Here is a 23,441-nt window from a genome sequence, read left to right as displayed (position 1 = left end):
GAAACGCTTTTACCACACCAAACTTAAGATGTTTGCTCGTCCTCGAGCAAAAAGAAGAAAGAAGAGAGTAGAAGAAGAAGAAATGAGAAGGAGGGAGATGGTGGTGTATTCGGCCAAAGAGTGGGAGAAGTGGTGTTTAGGTTGTGTGAAAATGAAGAAGGGAAGAAGGGTATTTATAGGAAAGAGGGGAGAAGGAGTTCGGCCATGTATGGGTGGGTTTGGGAGGTAAAGTGGTTTGAATTTGAAGGGTGAGGTTGGTGGGGATTTATGAAGGATGGATGTGAGTGGTGAAGAGAAAGATGGGATTTGATAGGTGAAGGGTTTATGGGGAAGAGGTATTGAGGTGATTGGTGAATGGGGGAAGAAGAGAGAGAGTGGTGGTGGGGTCCTGTGGGGTCCACAGATCCTGTGGTGTCAAGGAAAAGTCATCCCTGCACCAAATGGCATCAAAATCCACGTTTTAAGCCATTTCTGGCGTTAAACGCCGGGCTGGTGCCCATTTCTGGCGTTTAACGCCAGGTTCTTGCCCTTTTCTGGCGTTTAACGCCAGTCTGGTGCCCCTTTCTGGCGTTAAACGCCCAGAATGGTGCCAGACTGGGCGTTAAACGCCCAACTGCTAGGCTTACTGGCGTTTAAACGCCAGCAGCATCTTCCTCCAGGGTGTGCTATTTTTCTTCCTGTTTTTCATTCTGTTTTTGCTTTTTTCATTGTTTTTGTGACTTCTTATGATCATCAACCTATAAAAAAAGATAAAATAACAAAAAAAATGGTTAACTATAAAACATTGGGTTGCCTCCCAACAAGCGCTTCTTTAATGTCATTAGCTTGATAGAGGACTCTCATGGAGCCTCAGAATTACTTAGAACCGTGTTGGAACCTCCCAACACCAAACTTAGAGTTTGAATGTGGGGGTTCAACACCAAACTTAGAGTTTGGTTGTGGCCTCCCAACACCAAACTTAGAGTTTGACTGTGGGGGCTCTGCTTGGCTCTGTCTTGAGAGAAGCTCTTCATGCTTCCTCTCCATGATGACAGAGGGATATCCTTGAGCTTTAAACACAAAGGATTCTTCATTCACTTGAATGATCATTTCACCTCCATCAACATCAATCACAGCTTTTGCTGTGGCTAGGAAAGGTCTGCCAAGGATGATGGATTCATCCATGCATTTCCCAGTCTCTAGGACTATGAAATCAGTAGGGATGTAATGGTCTTCAACTTTTACCAAAACATCCTCTACAAGTCCATAGGCTTGTTTTCTTGAGTTGTCTGCCATCTCTAGTGAGATTTTTGCAGCTTGTACCTCAAAGATCCCTAGCTTCTCCATTACAGAGAGAGGCATGAGGTTCACATTTGACCCTAAGTCACACAAGGCCTTCTTGAAGGTCATGGTGCCTATGGTACAAGGTATTGAAAACTTCCCAGGATCTTGTCTCTTTTGAGGTAATTTCTGCCTAGACAAGTCATCCAGTTCTTTGGTGAGCAAAGGGGGTTCATCCTCCCAAGTCTCATTTCCAAACAACTTGTCATTTAGCTTCATGATTGCTCCAAGGTATTTAGCAACTTGCTCTTCAGTGATATACTCATCCTCTTCAGAGGAAGAATACTCATCAGAGCTCATGAATGGCAGAAGTAAGTACAATGGAATCTCTATGGTCTCATCTTGAGCCTCAGATTCCCATGGTTCCTCATTGAGGAACTCAGAGGAGGTTGGTGCACGCCCATTGAGGTCTTCCTCAGTGGCGTCCACCTCCTCTCTTTCCTCTCCATATTCGGCCATGGTTATGGCTTTGCACTCTCCTTTTGGATTTTCTTCTGTATTACTTGGGAGAGTGCTAGGAGGGAGTTCAGTAACTTTCTTACTCAGCTGACCCACTTGTCCTTCCAAATTCCTAATGGAGGACCTTGTTTCATTCATGAAACTTTGAGTGGTCTTTATTAGATCAGAGACCATTGTTGCTAAGTTAGAAGTACTCTGCTTAGAACTCTCTGTCTGTTGCTGAGAAGATGATGGGAAAGGCTTGCCATTGCTAAACCTGTTTCTTCCACCATTATTATTGAAACCTTGTTGAGGTCTCTCTTGATTCTTCCATGAGAAATTTGGGTGATTTCTCCATGAAGAATTATAGGTGTTTCCATAGGGTTCTCCTAGGTAATTCACCTCTTCCATTGAAGGGTTCTCAGGATCATAAGCTTCTTCCTCAGATGAAGCTTCCTTAGTACTGCCAGGTGCATTTTGCATTCCAGACAGACTTTGAGAAATCAAATTGACTTGTTGAGTCAATATTTTATTCTGAGCCAAAATGGCGTTCAGGGTGTCAATCTCAAGAACTCCTTTCTTCTGATTAGTCCCATTATTCACAGGATTCCTTTCAGAAGTGTACATGAATTGGTTATTTGCAACCATTTCAATTAGCTCTTGAGCCTCTGCAGGCGTCTTCTTCAGATGAAGAGATCCTCCAGCAGAGCTATCCAAAGACATCTTGGATAGTTCAGAGAGACCATCATAGAAAATACCTATGATGCTCCATTCAGAAAGAATGTCTGAGGGACACTTTCTGATTAATTGTTTGTATCTTTCCCAAGCTTCATAGAGGGATTCTCCATCCTTCTGTCTGAAGGTTTGGACTTCCACTCTAAGCTTACTCCATCTTTGTGGTGGAAAGAACTTTGCCAAGAAGGCATTGACTAGCTTTTCCCAAAAGTCCAGGCTTTCTTTAGGTTGAGAGTCCAACCATATTCTAGCTCTGTCTCTTACAGCAAAAGGGAATAGCATCAGTCTATAGACCTCAGGGTCTACCCCATTAGTCTTGACTGTGTCACAGATTTGCAAGAATTCAGCTAAGAACTGATGAGGATCTTCCATTGGAAGTCCATGGAACTTGCAATTCTGTTGCATTAGAGAAACTAATTGAGGCTTAAGCTCAAAGTTGTTTGCTCCAATGGCAGGGATAGAGATGCTTCTCCCATAGAAGTCGGGAGTAGGTGCAGTAAAGTCACCCAGCACCTTCCTTGCATTGTTGGCATTGTTGTTGTTTTCGGCTGCCATGTCTTCTTTTTCTTTGAAGAATTCGGTCAGGTCCTCTAAAGAGAGTTGTGCCTTGGCTTCTCTTAGCTTTCTCTTCAAGGTCCTTTCGAGTTCAGGGTTAGCTTCAACAAGAATGCCTTTGTCTCTGCTCCTGCTCATATGAAAGAGAAGAGAAAAAGAAAATGTGGAATCCTCTATGCCACAGTATAGAGATTCCTTGAGGTGTCAGAGGAAAAGAGAAATAGAAAGAAGAAGGAGAAGAAGAATTCGAACTTTAATTAGATAAGGTTCGAATTGTGCATTGAGAAGGAGTGGTACTCCATAAATAGAAGGATGTGAGAAGGAGGGAAGTAATTTTCGAAAATTGCTTAGAAGATTTTGAAAACATTTTTGAAAAAAAAAACACTTAATTGATTTTCGAAAATAAAAGTAAGAAGGAAATCAAATGATTTTTGAAAAAGATTTGAAATTAGAAGTTAAAAAGATTTGATTGAAAACTATTTTGAAAAAGATGTGGTTAAGAAGATATGATTGGTTTTAAAAAGATGTAATTGAAAAGATATGATTTGAAAACAATTTTAAAAGATATGATTTGAAAACAATTTGAAAAGATATGATTTTAAAAATTAATGACTTGCCTAACAAGAAAAGATATGATTCAAACATAAAACCTTCCTTAACAGAAAAGGCAAAAAATGTTCAATCAAATCATTAATTATTAGTAAGTATCTTTGAAAAAGGAAAGAAATTGATTTTGAAAGCATTTGATTGAAAAGATATGATTTGAAAAAGATTTGATTTTGAAAAACTTTGAAAACTTGAAAAAATGATTTGAAAACAAAATTCTCCCCCTAGCACCATCCTGGCGTTAAACGCCCAGAATGGTACCATTCTGGCGTTTAACGCCCAAAATGCACCCTTTTTGGGCGTTAAACGCCCAACCAGGTACCCTGGCTGGCGTTTAAACGCCAGTCTGTCTTCTTCACTGGCCATTTTTGAATGCTCAGCTTTTTCTGTATAATTCCTCTGCAGTATGTTCTGGATCTTCAATTCTTGGTATCATTGACTTGAAAAGGCACAAATTAAAAATATTTTTGGATTTTTAATAATCAAAATGCAATAAGAATCAAATAACAATGCATGCAAGACACCAAACTTAGCAGTTTGTATACTACTGACACTAACAATGTGAGAATGCATATGAGACACACAAAATACGTCAAGTCAATAGAATTTAGAGATTAGAACACAAAAATCATCAAGAATTACTTGAGGATCCATAAGACACATGAATGAATGCATGCAATTGACACCAAACTTAAGATGAGACACTAGACTTAAGCAAGAAACATCAAATATTTTTGGTTTTTATGATTTTGTAATTTTTTTGTATTTTTCGAAAATTAAGTGGAAAAAGATATCAAAATTCTTAATGAGAATTCCAGGAATCAGTGCAATGCTAGTCTAAGACTCCAGTCCAGGAATTAGACATGGCTTCACAGCCAGCCAAGCTTTCAAAGAAAGCTTCGGTCCAAAACACTAGACATGACCAAAGGTCAGCCAAGCCTTAGCAGATCACTGCTCCAAAAGCAAAATTGATGAAAATCAACAAGCTCTTGTGGTGATAAGTTGAAACCTCGGTCCAATCAGATTAGACATGGCTTCTCAGCCAGCCAGATTTCAACAAATCATCATGAAACTCTAGAATTCATTTTCAAGAATTTCGAAAAAAAAATAAATACCTAATCTAAGCAACAAGATGAACCGTCAGTTGTCCAAACTAGAACAATCCCAGGCATTGTTACCAAAAGCTTGCTCAAAACTTGAACAATCCCCGGCAACAGCGCCAAAAACTTGGTGCGCGAAATTGTGAACAATACTTTTCACAACTCTCATAATCCCTGGTAATGGCTCCAAAAACGTGGTAGCTCAATACCATGGCATTACACAACTTCGCACAACTAACTAGCAAGTGCACTGGGTCGTCCAAGTAATACCTTACGTGAGTAAGGGTCGATCCCACGGAGATTGTTAGCATTGAAGCAAGCTATGGTCATCTTGTAAATCTTAGTCAGGCAAACTCAAATGTATATGATGATGAACGAAAATAACATAAAGGATAAAGATAGTGATACTTATGTAATTCATTGGTAGGAACTTCAGATAAGCGTATGAAGATGCCTTCCCTTCCGTCTCTCTGCTTTCCTACTGCCTTCATCCAATCCTTCTTACTCCTTTCCATGGCAAGCTCGTGTAGGGTTTCACCATTGTCAGTGGCTACCTCCCATCCTCGCAGTGAAAGCTAATGCTCACGCACTCTGTCACAGTGCGGCCAATCACCGGTTCGGTTCCCACTCCTACTGGAATAGAATCCCTCTTTTGCGTCTGTCACTAACGCCCAGCAGGTTAGAGTTTGAAGCACGTCACAGTCATTCAATCATTGAATCCTACTCAGAATACCACAGACAAGGTTAGACCTTCCGGATTCTCTTGAATGCCGCCATCAGTCCTTGCCTATACCACGAAGATTCCGATTAAAGAATCCAAGAGATATTCACTAAGCCTCAGATGCTTGTAGAACAAGAGTGGTTGTCAGTCACTTTGTTCATGAGTGAGAATGGTGATGGGCGTCAATCATCACCTTCATCAAGTTGAAGAACAAGTGATATCTTGGACAAAGAACAAGCGGAATTGAATGGAAGAACAATAGTAATTGCATTAATACTCGAGGTGCAGCAGAGCTCCACACCTTAATCTATGGTGTGTAGAAACTCCACCGTTGAAAATACATAAGCATGAGGTCTAGGGATGGCCGAATGGCCAGCCTCCCAATGATCTAAGATAGCATAAAACGAAGATAGCTACCAAAGTCTTCTAATCAAAATACAATAGTAAAAGGTCCTATATATAGAAAACTAGTAGCCTAGGGTGTACAAAGATGAGTAAATGACATAAAAATCCACTTCCGGGCCCACTTGGTGTGTGCTTGGGCTGAGCAATGAAGCATTTTCGTGTAGAGACTCTTCTTGGAGTTAAACGCCAGCTTTAGTGCCAGTTTGGGCGTTTAACTCCCAATCAGGTGCCAGTTCCAGCGTTTAACGCTGGAATTTCTTGAGGTGACTTTGAACGCCGGTTTGGGCCATCAAATCTTGGGCAAAGTATGGACTATTATATATTGCTGGAAAGCCCAGGATGTCTACTTTCCAACGCCGTTGAGAGCGCGCCAATTGGGCTTCTGTAGCTCCAGAAAATCCACTTCGAGTGCAGGGAGGTCAGAATCCAACAGCATCTGCAGTCCTTTTGAGTCTCTGGATCAGATTTTTGCTCAGATCCCTCAATTTCAGCCAGAAAATACCTGAAATCACAGAAAAACACACAAACTCATAGTAAAGTCCAGAAAAGTGAATTTTAATTAAAAACTAATAAAAATATAATAAAAACTAACTAAAAGACACTAAAAACATACTAAAAACAATGCCAAAAAGCATACAAATTATCCGCTCATCAATTATATATCACGTATTCCTTTAAATACAAACAATTAGAAATTCAGTATAATATGTTTTCAAGCTGTTGTTCAAGTAAAGAGCTTTTCCAAATTTTACAAGAACTCAATTAGAACATGGGTCATGCTTCCGTTCCACTCAATGTTCATAAAATAAAGAACAAAAAAGTTATTGAAATATAAATCTAAACATGGATTAAATTAGAAAGATCAAACGAATAAATCCATACAAATAGACAGAGCTCCTAACCTTAACAATAGAAGGTTAGTTGCTCATGGTTCAGAGAGAAAATAAGGATTGTCAAAATGTACAGAGTTCTTATCTGATGGCATCTAAATTCCTATTTATAACTAATCCTAATAAATTTAAAATCTAATTATCTAAAAATAATATCTTTTCCTAAAAATCATATTGGAATTTAAATTCGAATTAATTAACAAGTCTTCCGCTGATGGGTGGGGACCACTTGATTTGTCCATTCTGCAACTTCTAATCTGTGTTTTTTGGGCTGAAAACTGGGTCAAAACGTGGCCCAAAATCCACGCCAGTGATTTCTGTAAATTCTATAGATCGCGCACGTCACGTGATGAGCGGATAATTTATACGCTTTTTGGCATTATTTTTAGGTATTTTTAGTAGGATCTAGCTACTTTTAGGGATGTTTTCATTAGTTTTTATGTAAAATTTACATTTCTAGACTTTACTATGAGTTTGTGTATTTTTCTGTGATTTTAGGTATTTTTTGGCTGAAATTGAGGGACCTGAGCAAAACTCTGATAAGGAGGCTGACAAAGGACTGCTAATGCTGTTGGATTCTGACCTCCCTGCACTCAAAATGGATTTTCTGGAGCTACAAAACTTCAAATGGCGCGCTCTCGATGGCGTTGGAAAGTAGACATCCAGAGCTTTACATTAATATATAATAGTTCATACTTTATTCGTGATTAGACAATGTAAACTGGCGTTCAATGCCTGTTCCATGCTACATTCTGGAGTCAAACGCCAGAAACACGTCACAAACCAGAGTTAAACGCCAAAAACACGTTACAGCTTAGCATTTAACTCCAAAAGAAGCCTCTGCATGTGTAAAGCTCAAGCTCAGCCCAAGCACACACCAAGTGGGCCCTAGAAGTAGATTTATGCATCAATTACTTATTTTTGTAAACCCTAGTAGCTAGTCTAGTATAAATAGGACATTTTACTATTGTATTAAGTATCTCTGGATTGTATTTTGATCCTTTGATCACGTTTTGGAGGCTGGCCTCTCGGCCATGCATGGACCTTCATCACTTATGTATTTTCAACGGTGGAGTTTCTACACACCATAGATTAAGGGTGTGGAGATCTGCTGTACCTCGAGTTTTAATGCAATTACTACTATTTTCTATTCAATTCAGCTTATTCTTGTTCTAAGATATTCGTTGCACTTCAATATGATGAATATGATGATCCGTGACACTCATCATCATTCTTACCTATGAACGCCTGACTGACAGCCACTTCCGTTCTACCTTAGAAAGAGCGAGTATCTCTTGGATTTCTTAATCAGAATCTTCGTGGTATAAGCTAGAACCCTTTGACGGTCACTCTTGAGGATCCGGAAAGTCTAAACCTTGTCTGTGGTATTCTGAGTAGGATCTAAGGATTGAATGGCTGTGACAAGCTTCAAACTCGCGATTGTTGGGCGTGATGACAAACGCAAAAGAATCAATAGATTCTATTCCGACATGATCGAGAACCGACAGATGATTAGTCATGCTGTGACCAGAGCATTTGGACTATTTTCACTAAGAGGATGGGATGTAGCCATTGACAATGGTCATGCCCTACATACAGCTTGCCATAGAAAGGAGTAAGAAGGATTGAAGGAAGGTAGTAGGAAAACAGAGATCCAACAGGGACAAAGCATCTCCTTACACTTATCTGAAATTCTCACCAATGATTTACATAAGTGTTTCTATCTTTATTTTCTGTTTATTTATTATTATTATTCGAAAATCCCATAACCATTTATTATCCGCCTAACTAAGATTTACAAGATGACCATAGCTTGCTTCATACCAAGAATCTCCGTGGGATCGACCCTTACTCACGTAAGGTTTATTACTTGGACAACCCAGTGCACTTGCTGGTTAGTTGTGCGAAGTTATGAAGAAAGTGCTGAGTTAGTAGATGCGCACACCAAGTTGAATGCCATTATTAGAGATCACAATTTCGCCTACCAAGTTTTTGGCGCCGTTACTGGGGATTGTTCGAGTTTGGACAACTGACGGTTCATCTTGTTGCTCAGATTAGGTAATTTTCTTTTTGTTTTATTTTCAAAAATCTTTTTCCAAAAATCTTTCAAAAAAAATTTTTTTTCCTTTGTTTTTGAAAATTAATCTAAATTTTTAAGAATGAATTCTAGAGTTTCATGGTAACACGTTGAAGCCTGCTGGCTGTAAAGCCATATCCAAATTCTTTTGGATTGAGGCTTCCACTTGTCAACATAAAAGGCATGTATATGGAGTTGGATGAAGTATCAAATGTTGCATGCCTGATTTATATCCTAAAGCTGGCTAGCTATTAAGCCATGTCCAACTCCTGGATCGGAGCTTTAGGCTAACATTGAAAGATTCCTGGAATTCCTATTAAAAATTTTGAATTTCTTATTTTTTTTTCCTATAAAATTTTGAAAAAAATCCAAAAAAATTTAGAAAATCATAAAATCAAAAATATTTTGTGTTTCTTGTTTGAGTCTTGAGTCAATTTTTAAGTTTCGTGTCAATTGCATGTTTTAAAAAATTTTGCATTTTTTTTCGAAAATTCATGCATGTGTTCTTCATGATCTTCAAGTTGTTCTTGGTAAGTCTTCTTGTTTGATCTTTATGTTTTCTTGTTTTGTGTCTTTTGTTGTTTTTCATATGTATTTTTGCATTCATAGTGTCTAGGCATTAAAATTTTCTAAGTTTGATGTCTTGCATGTTTTCTTTTCTTGAAATTTTTTCAAAAATAAATCTTGATGTTCATCTTGATCTTCAAAAATAAATCTTTCAAGATGACCATAGCTTGCTTCATACCAAAATCTCCGTGGGATCGACCCTTACTCACGTAAGGTTTATTACTTGGACAACCCAGTGCACTTGTTGGTTAGTTGTGCGAAGTTGTGAAGAAAGTGCTGAGTTAGTAGATGCGCACACCAAGTTGAATGCCATTATTAGAGATCAAAATTTTGCCTACCATCACGCGTACGCGTCAGTCACGCGTACGCGTCGCTGGTCTTCTTCGCAAGTCACGCGGATGCGTTGGTCACGCAGACGCATCGTTGGGCAAGTCTTCAATTCACGCGTGCGCATCAGTCATGTGCACGTGTCACCATGGATACTTCCAAATCACGCGCACGCATCAGGCACGCGTGCGCGTCGCTCCTCGTAGCCATATCCTTTGATTTTTGTGCTGCAGAAACTCCGTCAAATTCCGCCGAATGCTACATGAAATAGATAAAATTGCCCAAGACTCAAAATAGCATCCATAGTGGCTAAAATATAATTAATTCTTAATTAAACTCAACAATTTAAGTACAAATTCACTAGAAAAAGATAGACAAGATGCTCACGCATCACAACACCAAACTTAAACTGTTGCTTGTCCTCAAGCAACCAAAACTAATATAAGCTTATATTGTGAATTTGCATGAGAATGAGAGTTCGATTAAGCTCGTGTCTCTTCTTATATTGGGGTTTACAACTGCAATCCTAAATAGGTTTGGCATCTCACTCTCCCTTGAATCAGAAGAATGTTAATGTCATTTAGAATTTGAATTCGGATAATATTATGAATTCTCTGATCTTTTATATTTCAGTTTAATCCTTCAACACCGCAAAATTTACTTTAATTTATTTTTCTTTGGTGCTTTGCACCTTGAGCCTAGCCGTGACTTTAAATGTTTTGTCTCAAGAGTAACTTGACACAGAAACACCATAAGCACTTAACTGGGGAACTCTCTTTGAGTTCTGATTTTTCTTTCAGTTACTCCCAGACAGTGGTGCTCAAAGCCTTTGGCATACTCTGTTAAACGCACTTGGTCTCGACTCTAAGTGTTCTGTCTTAAGGATTACTTGACACAATCACACCACAAGCATATGATTAGGGAAACAACTCTTTGAGCTTTTAATCATGTCTGACCTCCCTAGTCATTGATGCTCAGAGCCTTGGACCTTCCTTTTATTATTATTTATTTTTTTTCTTTTGCTGTTTCTTTTACTTCAAGGATTAAATTTTTATTTATTTTAGAGAAGTCATAATAATTCTCTAAATTCCTGTTCCTTATACATCAACATCCTTTGATTCAAATTCAAATATGCACTGTTCATATCATGCATTCAAAAATCACAGAAAATACCACCACCTTTAAGTAAATCAGACTATTCTTAAAATTAACTCAATTTCTCATGCAATACATCACTTCTTTTTCTTTTCTTTTTAGATTCAAGTTCAGTGAGTCGTACATGAAATATCTTTTTAGCATTAAAGCAATTAAAAGAAAACTAAACTGCTCCTAGGATTCTAACTAATAAAGGATCATGCAACAAACAAAGCAAAATAGCAGAAAGCCAGAACATAACATAGAAAAAGAGGTGAGGAAAAAAAATGAAAGGAACTAAACCACCTTAGTTATCCTAGCAGTCGCTTTATTCTTTAGGTTGTGCTCTTCAATGAAGATGATTCGCCTCCCTTTTGTGGCAGAAAACCAATAAGCGCAGCGTCATCAACACCAAACTTAAAGGTTTGCTTGTCCTCAAGCAAAGAAGAACAGAAAGTAGAAGAGACAAATATTTTGAGGAGAGAAAACTAGAAGGATAAAAGAATAAGAGAGAATTAGGATTGGGAGAGAGAGAGAGAGAAAGAAAACTAGGCGGCACAAGCGACGCGTACACGTACGGCACGTGTACGCGTGGGTCGCTAGCCTTATATAATACATAGAGGAAACCGAAACCATACCTTGGCCGATTCCCAATGTGTCCAAAACTCAAAATTGAGCACCAATGAGCTTTCCAATCCACAATCCAAACTTCCAACAATCACCAACAAGCTCCAAACTCATAATAATCAAACTAAATATGCATAAACCATCACAAATCAACCTAGGATTCCATTTAAACATAATGTTACAAGGGTTTAATGTCTCTTACCTTTTCCAACAAATTTGATAGCCAAAATCTAATGTTAAGAAAGGATTAGAGGAAACCTAAACATCCAAAATCACAAAAACTCACTTAATCCAAAATCCTAGAAACCCAAAATTTAGAGGAGAAGAACTGGGAAGATTTCAAACTTTCCTTACCAGTTTCTTACATGGGTTTTGTAGAGATCTTCACAAGAAACGCGTAGCCACAGACGGCACGCAAATCGGAGCACCGTAACTCGAGATATCGCAAGTTGAAGTGAAGAGTGAATAGTGTTTCTCTCTTCTCCTTTCCCTCTTCTATTTTTTTGCTGAGTGTGTATGTTAATGAGGTGAAGGGTTCATTAATGAACCCTTATATATGTTGGACTTGGGTCCAACTTGGGCCCGGTTCAACCCGTTAGCATTTTTCGCCAATTTGGCCCAACTTTGGGCCAAACCTTTAACACTAACGCCCCGTTTTCCATTTCTAATATTTTTCTAAGGTTTTGACTGTTTTCACTTTTTCTCGCGCAGTGCCGGACAGACTTGAATCGGTTCAACTGGTTCAACTGCCGGTTCGCGATTTTTCACAGTTTTTCACAAAAAACACATTTTTTGACTCAGAAAGACCTACTAAGTTTGAAAATCATATTTAAATCCCCAAATTCTCATCCTAACTTTTTGGAATCTAATTTGGGCATTTAAATTATTTTATTCGTGAAAAATCCGGTTCTTACACGTGGCACATGTGAAAGGTTAGTTCCCCTGTTTTGGTTTCTCTTATGTTAGTTGATAATGTACTTGTTTCGCATGCATGTATCTTAGAATGAACTGCATACATGAACTGTGTCCCCTTCTTTTTGTTGAATCCGAGTTAATCCTTGAATTGTGATACCCTAGAACACTGTTTTGATTAGGGTTCATTAATTTCAGGTTTTCAAAAACATAGTTAATATTCCAAGTTATTGATAAAATGTAGTGTTTTTAGTCATGGTTTTCATAGCTGTTGTTGATGCATATTAGAGAAAAACTTTAATGGTTTAAGTTTAAAATGTTGCAAATGTTTGTGTTTGTGGTTCCTATATTTAGCCATGGCAGAAAGTTTGAAAGAGCTGCAAATGGTAAGCTGCGTTACTGATGTGGTAATTTCACAACCCACACTACTAACCGGCAAGTGCATCGGGTCGTACCAAGTAATACCTTACGTCAGTAAGGGTCGATCCCACGAGGATTGATGGATCAAGCAACAATAGCGTTTGATAGGATTAGTTAGGCAAGCAGAAAAGAGTGTTTTGGTATTCAAAGAGCATCAAACACAGACAAGTAAATAAGTTGGGAATAAAATATTAAGAAAACAGTTAAGGTTTCAGAGTTATCTAATTTCCGGATTAACTTTTATTACTAATTAATTTAATCATGCAAGATTTAATTTCATGGCAAACTATATGTGACTAGACCCTAATTCCTTAGACCTTCCTAGTCTCCTTTAAAATTTATTAATTGCCAATTCCTTGGTCAATTAATTCCAATAAGAGGGTGATGATCAATTTCTAGTTTATATGCCAAAAGAATCCTAATTATCCACAAATAAGGGGATTATATGTCACGTATCCCGTTAAATACAAACAATTAAAAATTCAGTATAATATGTTTTCAAGCTATTGTTCAAGTAAAGAGCTTTTCCAAGTTTTACAAGAACTCAATTAGAACATGGGTCATACTTCTGTTCCACCCATATTCATAAAGTAAAGAACGAAAACAATTATTGAAATATAAATTAAGGCATGAATTAAATTAAAAAGATCAAACGAATCAATCCATGAAAATAGACAGAGCTCCTAACCTTAACAATGAAGGATTAGTCGCTCATGGTTCAGAGAAGAAAAATAAGGGTTCTGGTAACAATCTGTATCGTGTCTAAATGTACAGAGTTTCTATTTATAACTAATCCTAATAAATCTAAAATCTAATTATCTAAAACTAAAAATAATATCTTTTTCTAAAAGATAAGATTTGAATTTAAATTTGAATTAATTGACAAGTCTTCAGCTGATGGGTGGAGACCACTTGCTTTGTCCATTCTGCAGCTTCTAATATGTATTTTCTAGGCTGAAAACTGAGTCAAAATGCTGCCCAAAATCCACGCCAGCAATTTCTGTAAATTTTGCAGATCGCGAACGTCACGCGTACGCGTTAGTCACGCGTACGCGTCGCTGGTCTTCTTCGCAAGTCACGCGGACGCGTCGGTCACGTGGCCGTGTCGCTGAGCAACTCCTCAAATCACGCGTACGCGTCGCTCCTCGCAGCCATCTCCTTTGATTCTTGTGCTGCAGAAACTCCATCAAATTCTGCCGAATGCTACCTGAAATAAATAAAATTGCACAAAACTCAAAATAGCATCCATAGTGGCTAAAATATAATTAATTCTTAATTAAACTCAACAATTTTAGTGCAAATTCACTAGAAAAAGATAGACAAGATGCTCACACATCACAACACCAAACTTAAGTTGTTGCTTTTCCTCAAGCAACCAAAACTAATATAAGCTTAGGATGTGAATTTGCATGAAAATGAGAGTTTGATTAAGCTCGTGTCTCTTCTTATAGTGGGGTTTACAACTGCAATCCTAAATAGGTTTGGCATCTCACTCTCCTTTGAATTAGAAGAATGTTAATGTCATTTGGAATTTGAATCCGAATAATGTTATGAATTCTCTGATCTTTATATTTCAGTCTAATCCTTGAACACAGCAAAATTTACTTTAATTTATTTTCTTTGGTGCTTTGCACCTTGAGCCTAGCCATGACTTTAAATGTTTTGTCTCAAGGGTTACTTGACACAGAAACACCACAAGCACTTGACTAGGGAACTCTCTTTGTGTTCTGGTTTTTCTTTCAGTTACTCCCAGACAGTGGTGCTCAAAGCCTTTGGCATACTCTGTTAAGCGCACTTGGTCTCGACTCTAAGTGTTCTGTCTCAAGTATTACTTGACACAACCACACCATAAGCATATGACTAGGGAAACAACTCTTTGAACTTTTAATCATATCTGACCACCCTAGTCATTAATGCTTAGAGCCTCGGACCTTGCTTTTATTTATGATTTATTATCTATATAATGATTTTTTCTTTTGCTGTTTCTTTTGCTTCAAGGATTAAATTTTTGTTTATTTCAGAGAAGTCATAATAATTCTCTAAATTCATGTTCCTTATACATCAACATCCCTTGATTCAAATTCAAATATGCACTGTTCATATCATGCATTCAAAAATCAGAGAAAATACCACCACATTTAAGTAAATAAGACTATTTTTAGAATTAAACTCAATATCTCATGCAATACATCACTTCTTTTTCTTTTCTTTTTGGATTCAAGTTCAGTGAGTGGTACATGAAACATCTTTTCAGCATAAAAAAAAGAGGAAACTAAACTAGTCCTAGGATTCTAACTAATAAAAGATCATGCAACAAACAAAACAAAATAGCAGAAATCCGGAACATAACATAGAAAAAGAGGGCAGGAATAAAAATGAAAGGAACTCAAACACCTTAGTTATCCTAGCGGTCACTTTACTTTTCAGGTTGTGCTCCTCCGTGAAGATGATTCACCTCCCTTTTTTTGACGATTGGATACCTATAAGCGTAGCGTCAACACCAAACTTAAAGGTTTGCTTGTCCTCAAGCAAAGAAGAACTGAAAATAAAAGAGACAAATATTATGAGGAAAAAAATAAAAGGATAAAAGAATAAGAGAGAATTAGGACTGGGAGAGAGAGAGGAAGAAAAACTGGGCGGCGCAAAACGACGCGTACGCGTACAGCACGCGTACGCGTGGGTCGCGCATTCTTCATAATGCTGCGTTAGCGTCAGGAACGCATCCGCGTGCCATGGATTTTGTGCAATTCGCGCGAAGCCAGCCGCGCGCCCGCGCGACTCTCTGTTCACAGTGCTTGGGAATCAATTATTCATACGACGCGTTCGCGTGCATGGCCATATGTGCAACTGACGCGAACGCGTCAGTCACGCGTCCGTGTGATCTAATTTGCGCTTTTAGCACACTTCCTGCCCCAGGCCAGCACAACTCTCTGTTCACAGTGCTTGGGAATCAATTATATACGACGCGTTCGCGTGCATGGCCATATGTGCAACTGACGCGAACGCGTCAGTCACGCGTCCGCGTGATCTAATTTGTGCTTTTAGCACACTTCCTGCCCCAAGCCAGCACAACTCTCTGCCCAAACACTCTTTTACGTCGAATTTACAGGTCACGCGTTCGCATCAATCACGCGCTTGCGTGAATGGCGAAAATCACAAACGACGCGAACGCGTAGGGTACGCAAACGCGTGGGATTGTTTGTGCCAAAGGCTCCTTTCTGGCGCCACTCCTGTGCAACTCTCTGTTAAATTTATTTTTTCACTCACACATGATCGACGCATTCGCGTCAGTGACGCTTGCACATCGTATGCGCTTTCTTTTTTTTTGAATTATATATAGAGCTTAAGGTGTTCGGTTCCTGTGATAAAATAGCAGCATGATCAGAAAATTAGTAAGAACTCAATAAAAATCAAATTAGAAAATTACTACTATGAAAATTAAAAATATCTAGGGATACAAAATTATCGGGTTGCCTCCCGACAAGCGCTTCTTTATCGTCACTAGCTTGACGGTCAGCTACTCTAAGGAGGAGGATCATAGGGGCTCAGCTCTTCACCCCTTACTTTGAACTTTTTTCCTGTATCTCTATAACGTAGCTCAATATGCTCCAGAGAGAGGATTCTGATTACTGTATAAACCCATGCTGGATTGCTGATCAATACTACCTTCATTCCTGGGGAGAAACCTTTAGTGGAGATCTTTTTGTTTCTCCATCCTCTGGGTACTTTCTTCTTTTTGGGAACCTCTTCCTTGGTAGATGATGCATTCCCAACACCAAACTTAGGTTTGATGTCAGGAGAAATTTTATTGATTGTTACCAAGGGAGGTTTGAGCTGCAAATTCTGCTGTATATCATCAGGGGGTTTTTGAAGGGCTGGATCAATAAGCTCAGCCTGCATGCACATCTCTTCTTCACATGATGGATGTATATCTTTGAAGACATGAAAGACCAGTTGCTCATTATGCACTCTAAGTACTAATTCACCCACTTCTACATCAATCAGAGCTCTTCCAGTGGCTAGGAATGGTCTTCCTAAAATTATAGAGGCATTCTCATCCTCTCCTGTATCAAGAATCACAAAGTCTGCTGGGAGGAAGAACTTACCCACTTTGACCAGGATATTCTCCACTAATCCATATGCAGGCTTCATAGATTTATCTGCCATCTGCAATGCTATCTTTGTGGGTTGTGCCTCTTGGATTTGCAGCTTCTTCATCACAGATAAGGGCATTAGATTTATGCTTGCCCCCAGATCACATAGGGCTTTCTCAAAGGTTGTGCTCCCAATGGTGCATGGAATTTGAAAGCTCCCTAGATCTGGCATCTTCCTTGGCAAGTTATTCTGAATGACAGCACTACATTCCTTAGTCAGGACTACTGTCTCATCTCCCTTTAAACGCTTTTTCTTTGACAACAGCTCCTTCATGAACTTGACATAGATAGGAATTTGCTCCAAAACCTCATCAAAAGGAATATTGATTTGTAACTTTCTGAAGATTTCCAAGAACTTTGAAAACTGCTTGTCCTTGGTCTCCTTTTGAAGTCTCTGAGGATATGGCATCTTAGGCTTGTACTCAGGAGCCTTTGGCAATGTAGGATAAGTGTCAAGAGAGTCTGGGAATGGATTGTGATGAGCAGATATTTTATATGCTTTTTGGGGGTAATTTCATGTAGATTTTAGTATGTTTTAATTGGTTTTTAGTAGAATATTATTAGTTTTTAGGCAAAAATCATATTTCTGGACTTTACTATGAGTTTGTGTGTTTTTCTATGATTTCAGGTATTTTCTGGCTGAAATTGAGGGAGCTGAGCAAAAATCTGAGTTAGGCTGAAAAAGGACTGCTGATGCTGTTGGATCCTGACCTCCCTGCACTCGAAATAGATTTTCTGGAGCTACAGAAGTTCAATTGGCGGGCTCTCAACGGCGTTGGAAAGTAGACATCCAGGGCTTTCCAGCAATATATAATAGTCCATACTTTGCGTAAAGATAGACGACGTAACTTGGCGTTGAACGCCAAGTACATGCTGCTGTCTGGAGTTAAACACCAGAAACACGTCATGATCCGGAGTTGAACGCCCAAAACACGTTATAACTTGGAGTTCAACTCCAAGAAAAGCCTCAGCTCGTGGATAGCTTTAGTCTCAGCCCCAGCACACACCAAGTGGGCCCCAGAAGTGGATTTCTGCACCAATTATCTTAGTTTATTCATATTCTGTAAATCTAGGTTACTAGTTTAATATTAAAACAACTTTTAGAGACTTATCTTGTACCTCATGACATTTTAGATCTGAAATTTGTACCTTTTGGCAGCATGAGTCTCTAAACTCCATTGTTGGGGGTGAGGAGCTCTGCAGCGTCTTGATGAATTAATGCAATTGTTTCTATTTCACTCAAACGTGTGTATGGTCCGATCTAAGATGTTTATTCGCGCTTAATTATGAAGGAGGTGATGATCCGTGACACTCATCACCTCCCTCAATCCATGAACATGTGCCTGACAAACACCTCCATTCTACATCAGACTGAATGAGCTTCTCTTAGATTCCTTAATCAGAATCTCCGCGGTATAAGCTAGAATTGATGGCGGCCACTCTTGAGAATCCGGAAGGTTTAAACCTTGTCTGTGGTATTCCGAGTAGGATTCAAGGATTGAATGGCTATGACGCGCTTCAAACTCGCGATTGCTGGGCGTGATGACAAACGCAAAAGGATCAATGGATCCTATTCCAACATGATCGAGAACCAACAGCTGATTAGCCGTGCTGTGACAGAGCACCTGGACCGTTTTCACTGAGAGGATGGGAGGTAGCCACTGACAATGGTGACATCCTACATACAGCTTGCCGTAGACGTTCTTTACAAACAATTGAGTTGAATATTACATTGCAGAAATTCAGAGGACAAAGCATCTCCAAAACTCCAACATATTTCTCATTACTGCACAACAAGTAACGATTTTATTCTCTTTTATTTTTCCAATCTAATAATTCCAACTGATAATTTTAATTAATATCCTGACTAAGAATAATAAAATAAACATAGCTTGCTTTAAACCAATAATCTCCGTGGGATCGACCCTTACTCACGTAAGGTATTACTTGGACGACCCAGTGCACTTGCTGGTTAGTTGTACGGATTGCAAATTCGTGCACCAAGTTTTTGGCGCCGTTGCCGGGGATTATTCGAGTTTGAATAACTAAAGGTTTATTTTATTTCTTAGATTAGGAATAATTTATTTTTATTTTTATTGTTATAAAGTCATTAAATTCTGATAGGATAGTTTCTTTTCAAAAAAAATTTCTTTTCAAAAAAAAAATATATTATTTTTCTTTATTAATTGTTAATTTTTCGTGAGTCTAGTGTCTTGTTCTAAGTTTGGTGTCAATTGCATCTTTTATATTTTTCTTCAAATTTTCGAACTTGTGCTCTTTGTTCTTCATTGATCTTCAAGTTGTTCTTGTTTACTTTTCTTGTTTGATCTTGAGTTTTTCTTGTTTTGTGTCTTTTCTTGTTTTTCTTGTGCTTTTTCAAAACATTAACTTTCAAAAATTATACTTTTATCCATAAAAATAATACATCTTTAAAATACGTTACATTTTTAGCTTAGTTGGTTATAGCGTGGGTTTATGTTCTTAGCAATTGGGCATCTTCTTTTTAAAATCCTTTTTCAAAAATAATTTTTCTTGATTTAATCTTGTGCCAAACTTTAAGTTTGGTGTTTTCTTGTTAATCTTTTCATAATTTTCGAAAATTTTATTAAAGTTTTCTAAAAATTTTAAGTTTGGTGTTCTTCCTTTTGTTCTTGGTGTTCTTGTGAATCTTCAAGGTGTTCTTGAGTTTTTCTTGTGTCTTGATCTTAAAATTTTTAAGTTTGGTGTTCCTTGGTGTTTTCCCTCCAAAATTTTCGAAAATAAGGAGCATTAGATCTAAAAATTTTAAGTCTTGTGTCTTTTATGTGTTTTTCTCTTTCATCATAAAATTCAAAATTCAAAAAAAAAATATCTTTTCTAACTAATTTTAAAACTACATTTTCGAAATTTTTATATAAAATTCAGATTTCAATTTCAAAATTTTTCAAAAAATTTTCACAAAATATTTTCAATTTTTTTATATATTCCGTTTTTATTTATTCCACTTCTATAAAATAAATAATATCAACATACATATCATCTCCCTTGTTCCATCATGGAATTAAGTGGAAATGAACAGTCCAGGAGGACTCTGGGGTCATATGCTAACCCCACTACTGCTTCATATGGGAGTAGTATATGTATACCCTCCATTGGAGTTAGTAGCTTTGAGTTGAACCCTCAGCTCATTATCATGGTGCAGCAAAGCTGCCAGTATTCTGGTCTTCCACATGAAGAACCTACAGAGTTTCTGGCACAATTTTTACAAATTGCTGACACAGTACATGATAAGGAAGTAGATTAGGATGTCTACAGATTATTACTGTTTCCATTTGCTGTAAAAGATCAAGCTAAGAGGTGGTTAAATAACCAACCTAAGAACAGCATAAAAACATGGAAACAACTGTTAGAAAAATTCCTGAATCACTATTTCCCTCCAAAACGGATGACACAGCTAAGGCTAAGCATCCAAGGCTTCAAACAAGGGGATAATGAATCCCTTTATAATGCCTGGGAGAGATACAGAGAGATGCTAAGAAAATGCCCCTCTGAAATATTTTCAGAATGGGTGCAATTAGACATCTTCTACTATGGGCTCACAGAAAAAGCTCAGATTTCTCTAGACCACTAAGCTGGTGGATCTATACATATGAGAAAAACAATTGAAGAAGCTCAAGATCTTATTGATACAGTTGCTAGAAATCAGCATCTGTACCTAAGTAGTGAATCTTCTATGAAAGAATAAGCTAAAACAGTAACTACTGAGCTCAGTCCTGTAGATCAGGCTAATGAATTCAATCAGCAATTAGACTTTCTAACTCAGCAGCTAGCCGAATTCAAAGAAATACTACAGGAAACAAGAATGGCCAACAGGAATATGGAAGTACAGTTAAAGCAAACAGAAAAGCAACTGTCAAAATAAATAGTAGAAGAATGCCAAGCAGTTCAATTAAGAAGTGGGAAAACATTAAACACTTCACTTCAAAACAGCAAGAAGCCAAGAAATGAACAAATGGCTACTCAAAATCCCTCTGAGGACAATCAGAGCCCAGAGAGGAATAATGCTGGCGCTAAACGCCCAGCCCATGCTCATTCCTGGCGTTCAACGCCAGAAACAAGCATGAATCCAGCGTTGAATGCCCAAAAGGAGCATAGTTCTGGCATTCAGACGCCAGTAACAAATTAGGAGGTGGCGTCTAACGCCACTCCAGCTTCCACCCCTAGCATTCAAATGCCAGTGGGGGATCAGTCACATACAAGTGCTGATAACAACCCTTCTAAAAAGGCTTCCCAACCCACTTCTGTAGGTAATAAACCTGCAGCAACTAAGGTTGAGGAATATAAAGCCAAAATGCCTTATCCTCAAAAACTCTGCCAAGCGGAACAGGATAAGCAATTTGCCCGCTTTGCAGACTATCTCAGGACTCTAGAAATAAAGATTCCATTTGCAGAAGCACTTGAGCAAATACCCTCTTATGCTAAGTTCATGAAAGAGATCTTAAGTCATAAGAAGGATTGGAGGGAAACTGAAAAGTTTACCTCACTAAAGAATGCAGTGCAGTCATTCTGAAAAGCTTACCTGAGAAGCTTAAGGATCCCGGAAGCTTTATGATACGATGCACATTAGAGGGTAATTGCACCAAGCAAGCTCTGTGTGACCTTGGGGCAAGTATCAACCTAATACCTGCATCTACTATCAGAAATCTTGGTTTGACTGAAGAAATCAAACCAACCCGGATATGTCTTCAACTTGCTGATGGCTCCATTAAATACCCATCAGGCGTGATTGAAGACATGATTGTCAAGGTTGGGCCATTTGCCTTTCCTACTGACTTTGTGGTGCTGGAAATGGAGGAGCACAAGAGTGCAACTCTTATTCTAGGAAGACCTTTCTAGCAACTGGCCGAACCCTCATTGACGTCCAAAAAGGGGAAGTAACCATGAGAGTCAATGAAGAGGAGTTCAAGTTGAATGTTGTTAAAGCCATGCAACATCCAGACACCCCAAATGACTGCATGAGTGTTGATATTATTGACTCCCTAGTAAGAGAGGTCAATATGGCTGAGAGTCTCGAATCAGAGCTAGAGGACATCTTTAAAGATGTTCAGCCTGATCTGGAGGAATCAGAGAGAATAATAAAACCTCTGAAAATCCCTCAGGAAGAGGAGAAACCTCCTAAACCCGAGCTCAAACCATTACCACCATCCCTGAAATATGCATTTCTGGGAGAAGGTGATACCTTTCCTGTAATCATAAGCTCTTCCTTAGAGCCACAAGAAGAGGAAGCACTAATTCAAGTGCTAAGGACACACAAGACAGCTCTTGGGTGGTCCATCAGTGATCTCAAGGGCATTAGCCCAGCCAGATGCATGCACAAGATCTTACTGGAGGGTGACGCCAAGCCAATGGTCAACCACAAAGGCGGCTGAATCCAGCCATGAAGGAGGTGGTGCAGAAAGAGGTCACTAAGTTACTAGAGGCTGGGATTATTTATCCTATTTCTGATAGCCCCTGGGTAAGCCCTGTCCAAGTCGTCCCTAAGAAAGGTGGCATGACAGTGGTTCATAATGAAAAAAATGAACTAGTTCCTACAAGAACAGTTACTGGGTGGCATATGTGTATTGATTATAGAAGGCTCAATACAGCTACCAGAAAGGATCATTTTCCTTTACCATTCATAGACCAGATGCTAGAAAGACTAGCAGGTCATGAATACTACTGCTTCCTGGATGGATATTCAGGTTATAATCAAATTGCAGTAGATCCCCAGGATCAAGAGAAAACGGCATTCACATGTCCATCTGGAGTATTTGCATACAGAAGGATGCCATTTGGCCTGTGCAATGCACCTGCAACCTTTCAGAGGTGCATGCTCTCAATTTTCTCTGATATGGTGGAAAAATTTCTGGAAGTCTTCATGGATGACTTTTCAGTGTTTGGAGACTCATTCAGCTCCTGCCTTAACCATCTAGCACTTGTTCTAAAGAGATGCCAAGAGACTAACCTGGTTTTAAACTGGGAGAAGTGTCACTTTATGGTGACTGAAGGAATTGTCCTTGGGCACAAAATCTCGAACAAGGGAATAGAGGTGGATCAAGCTAAGGTAGAGGTAATTTAAAAATTACCACCACCAACCAATGTTAAGGCAATCAGAAGCTTTCTGGGGCATGCAGGATTCTATAGGAGGTTTATAAAGGATTTTTTAAAAATCGCCAAACCTCTAAGTAATCTGCTAGCTACTGACACACCATTTATCTTCGATAAGGAGTGTCTGCAGGCATTTGAGACTCTGAAAGCTAAGCTGGTCACAGCACCAGTCATCTCTGCACCAAACTGGACATTACCATTTGAATTGATGTGTGACGCCAGTGATCATGCCATTGGTGCAGTATTGGGACAGAGGCATGACAAGCTCATGCACGTCATTTACTATGCTAGCCGTGTTTTAAATGACGCACAGAAGAACTACACAAC

This window comes from Arachis stenosperma, chromosome 1 (genome assembly GCF_014773155.1).
Source record: "Arachis stenosperma cultivar V10309 chromosome 1, arast.V10309.gnm1.PFL2, whole genome shotgun sequence".
NCBI lineage: Eukaryota > Viridiplantae > Streptophyta > Magnoliopsida > Fabales > Fabaceae > Arachis > Arachis stenosperma.
The sequence above is the reverse complement of the archived record's forward strand: the minus strand, read 5'-3'. Positions refer to the sequence as shown.